The following is a 5,141-nucleotide window of genomic DNA, read 5'->3' on the forward strand; positions in this document are numbered from 1 at the left end:
TGCTAGCCAATAGGCCATAGGAGATGCTGTCTTAAGATCTCAGAATATTAAATCTTAGGGAAGCTCAGAAATTATAGGCTGTTCATTCTTGATAGCTGTGATATAAAGTATAAAGAAATAACATACAAAGTGGGGGCATTCAAGGAGAGTTGGCTGTCCTGTGCATTTAATATACACAGTGACTTCTTTTAGGGAACCAAAGATGCATTTCTGTAGGGCAAGAAAGTATTACTTGGCATGTGATGTACTATACTGCTTTACTGCCAGGGTTACAAGTGTACATGACATTCTGAGGTTTTAGAACACAAATTGAAATGTCTTCCTCCTTTGGCTGGATTTTATGACATTATCATGGTTACTGTTTAATAGATGGTGTGCTACAGTTTGAAAATTCCTCTAATTCAAAGGATTCAGGGCTATATCTGAGTACACCTGTATATGAGTTCCCCAGTCACATGTAAGGTTTGTTTGAAATTGGAATACTGCCCTGACTCCTGTTTTTCAACAGACAACCGTTTTAATGATGTACAACAGAAGCTTGCTTCGTATTTAATACTACATTTTATTTATGTGACTGTATTAAGAAAGCATTTTAAAGCCAGTTAACATTTTCCCAACAAGTGTACTGTTTTTGTTTACCCACAACTGAATATTTAGAATGTTTCACTTGTGAATACAATAATTACCTTATATGTCCATGGTAATCAGAATAATACTGTTACCAGGTTAATGAAATGGGCTTAGAATCACATAATTTTTAAACTAAGAAGAATCTTAGAATGTGATGATAAAATTTTTTTAAAGTTTGTATATTCTTTTTAGAGAAGATCTAACTGTATATTATTGTTTTTTAGAGATAATGTAAGAATTTTAACTGTTCCAACCATTAAAATCTTAAATTTGTTAGATAATTAGCACAATTAAAGAAAAATTACAAGTAAAACATTTAAGAAAGCTTCATTAGACAAGAATAGGTTTCGACAAGAAAAAATTTTTTAATTGTGTATTTCATTTCTGTGGATCAGACACTGTGCTAAATGTCAGAGGTGAAGCAGAGAAGAAAATAGCCATGGTGCTTGCTCAGAGATAGATGGTCAGAAATTGTACCAATAAATATGTGTTTACAATTTGTGATAAGTGATAATGAGGAAAAGAGAGAATACTGGTATCTTTTGAGAATGTGATTTCTTATTTTTATTATTGGGTGGAGATGTTAAGGAAAGGAAGGGGACAGTGTACCATTCAAAAAGAAATGGCATGTTTAAAGTCCCTGAGGTCAGAAAGACCTCCCCTCACAGAACTGGAATAGACCATCCTGGTTGAAGCTTAGTGAACAAAGGGAGATGAGGCTACAGAGATTAGCAAACCCTAGCATATGATGGATTGCTTTGCAGGCATTCAAACCAGATTTTTAGAGATTTAAATGATTTATTAAAATACTTATTCCATAAAATTTTTTAAATTTATTTACTCCGTGATTTTTTTCTTAGCTCTCACTTTTGAAAGATAGCGTAGCTGGATATAGAAATACAGTATTGTCACTTTCTCTCACCCATTGAAGAGGTTATTCCGTTGTCTTCCACCTTTTGTTGCCGGGAATTCTGCTGTCAGTCTCCTTATCATTTCTTTAGTACAATTACTATGTCTCGTCTGGGACACATAGTCTGAAACAGTCCCAATTTTTCACTCCTATTGCCTTAAGGTCACATCTGGCTTAACATTTGTCTCAGAAAAAAGTGTCCCAGTTTGGAAAATAAATTATGTGGTCACTCTATTTAAGGTCTTCTCTTCTTTGTTTTACTGCAAAGTAGGGTGGGTTGATTTTTTTTTTTTTTTTGATTCTGTTTGATACATATTTCCTGAAACTGGGGATTTGGAGTTTTCATCAGTTCTGGAAAATTCTCTGAATATTGCCTTTTGCATTCTCTGTCTTTCCTTCTGGAAACCTTTTTAGACATATGTTGTATCTTCTTGTTCTGTCTCCTGTATGTCTTAACCACTCATATTTCATGTCTTTATTTGTTTTCTAGTCTGTATAATTTCCACAGATTTCTCTTTTAGTTCACTAACTCATTCTTCAGCTGTGATTATTCAGCTGTTCAGCTCATCTGCTGAAGCTTTTGATATAATTGGCTTATATTTTCCATTTTCCTAAGTTTTATTTCATCTTTATTCAAGTCTGCCTGTTCTTTTCTTCATAGTGTCTTGTTCTCTTAAGGTCTTGATTATGTCAACATCTGTACTCATCTCTGACATATAAAAGTTTCTTAGAGGTTTAATTCTGCTGTTGGTCTGCTGATTCTTGCTCTCTTCATGTGTTTTAAGTCTTAGATTATGAAATAAACTAAGAGATTTGTCTGTGGAAACCTTGTGTGGTCTGGATTGGAGGTGCCCTCTACTGGAGAGGTTTTGCATTTAATTCCACCTAGCACAGAAGTATCATTGGCCCAAAGTCAATTTGTATCTTAGTTTCTGAATCAGTTCTTGGTTACAAATTCTTAGGAGATTTTTTTCCCTTTACTCAGAGTTCAGATTAAGATAGACATGCTTCTTTATTGTCTTCGTATACGGTTGGCAGATTTTAAACTTACATTTTAGTATCATTATTTTTTTAGTCTCCCTTCTTTCTGAGATATTTTATTTACTAGTATGAAATCAAGCATCCTTGGGGACTCATTTCCAGCTCCCACCCAGTGCAGGACCAAAGATGTCAAAATGTAAGCCCCTAGATTACCGAGACCAGAAACCAGCCCACCCCATCTGCACCAGGACAGTCACATGCTTATCTTTCCTGCTTGCTTCTCTGCTTTTCAGTTCTGTCTCAGTTTTTGGCCCTGGTTGATTCCCCCTACTCTTTAGTTAATGCAGCCATGCATTTAAAAGCATTTTCGTCTTACTTAAATAGCAGCTCTAGATGTTTGTGTCAGGAAGGTTTGACGGTAACTACTGTGCCATATTGCTGGGACCGGAAGCAGGAACTTCGCTTACCAAGTATTTTCAAATGCACTCTCTCTTTTAATTTTTATATCAAGGTTCCAGCTTCGTTGGGGCGAGCAAAATAATTGCAAATTGAGCTTTTCGCTCAAAGTCACAATCAGTGTGAACCAGGACTAAAACTCTAATATTAAGCTCCGAGTGTAGGTCTCTTTCCAATGCTCCCATTTTCCCACAAAATACAGATAGTGGAACTCATGTGTTTCTCTCCCCAGTTTCTGCAAACCCCAGGGACTCAGTTTGCTTCATTTTTGTTATTTCATTTTCTTGTTTATTAGTTGCTGCCAGTTTTTCTGTCTTTTGGGGCTTTCTTTTCCCAAACACTTTTATGGACTAGTTCCCCCTGAAATAGTGTCATAGGGCCTTTTCTCCTAATAGGTTTACTCCTCGTCACCCGTCGAGCACTGACCAGGAATAACTGTAACAGCCGTGTATGCTGAGCTCTCACGGCGCCCCAGGCGCTTTGCCAGGAGCTGCGTGTATTATCAGTTTAAACCTCACAACCACATGAGGTGTATGTTGTCATTTTCATTTTATAGGTGAGGAAACAGGCACAGAGAGGTTAAATAACTTGCCCAGTTTCACACACTTAGTAAGTTGTGGACCCGGATCTGAACTGTTACAGTCACACAGGCCTGCAGCGTGCACTGTACACAGAAGCTCCAGAGGTTGTCAAGTCCTGTGGTCGTGGGCCATGGCTTAGTGCTGCTTGATTGCCTCTGAGGTGACGGCTGGAGGCATCTGCCCTTCTGTTTTATCCTCCTGAAAGCCAAGCTCTCTAGCCCCTTCCATCTGTCTCTAACCTGACCTTTGTTAGAATCACCAGAACCCCACCTCAACTACTGGATCAAAATCTTGATTGTGGCCATTTGATTTTTTTAATAGCACCCCCAGGTGACTCTGATTAGCAGTCATTTAGGGATCTCTGGTAATTATTTCTTCTGCCAAGACCTCTCTTTATGCCCGCAAGATCAAATAGCAGAAGAATTTCTGACCTTTGTTTCACAGAGGCGGTTTGGGTCTCAGAATGTGCAGTCCTTATAACAGGCAGGTCACTGGATTCTGCTCTGCAGAGAATGGTTATGAGTGAAGCTTGTCCTGACCGAAAATACTGTGATGATGGAATTATATGTGTTCTGTGATAATCTCAAAAGATTAATTCCCAAACCTCCATGAATCTTGAAATTTTGTGAGTCCTCCATGGCAGCATTTCCTAAATATTTCATGGCTCATTGGCCTGTCACATGTTTCACACACATTAGAGGATTATGTGGTCTTAGAAGTTGGGAAACTTACATATTGTATTTCTCTCTTAGAAATTCATGGTGTACATTTGCATATTGAAGGACTCTTATAAGTTAAGTTTAAAAATTCTTTTTGCTTTGTTAAACTTGGCAGTTCACAAACTGGAAAGGTCTTTTATTCATGTAACTCTATTAGTAGCCAGTGTGAAACACTCATTGCTCTGTAGGTAGAAGTTTCTGTTTTTTCATTTGAAAATGGGGGACAATATCTACTTCATATTGGGTGATTGTGAGGATGAAATGAGAGTTAAGAGGTGAAGTCAAGTGTTTAACTAGGCTACTCGCTACCTACAGAAGTGCCTTGCTACTGCTTCCAGCCTCAGCAAAATAGAAAACTTACTCTGTAGCCAACCTTTGGGTCGCTCTCTTGGTAGAGTCAGGCTGTGACTAATCAAACCTGTGAGTTTCCAACCATGAAAAAAAGAATGATATTCTGCCATTTCAGTGACATGGGTGGATCCGGAGAATACTAGGCTTAGTGAAATAAGTCAGACAGAAAGACAGTACTATGTGACATCACTTACACATGGAATCTAAAAAATAATACAAATGAATATATATGCAAAACAGAAACAGACTCACAGGTACAGAAAACAAGCTTGTGGTTACAAAAGGGGAGAGGAAAGCGGGGAGGGACAATTAAGGATATGAGACTAACAGATACAAACTACTGTATATAAAATAGATAAGCAACAGGGATACACTGTATAGCACAGGGAATTATACGCATTATATTGCAATAACCTTTGTGATGGAATATGATCTGCAGACATACTGAATCACTATGCTGTACACCTGAAACTAACACAGTGTTGTAAATCAACTACATTTCAATTTTTAAAT

This window comes from Camelus dromedarius, chromosome 36 (genome assembly GCF_036321535.1).
Source record: "Camelus dromedarius isolate mCamDro1 chromosome 36, mCamDro1.pat, whole genome shotgun sequence".
Lineage (NCBI taxonomy): Eukaryota > Metazoa > Chordata > Mammalia > Artiodactyla > Camelidae > Camelus > Camelus dromedarius.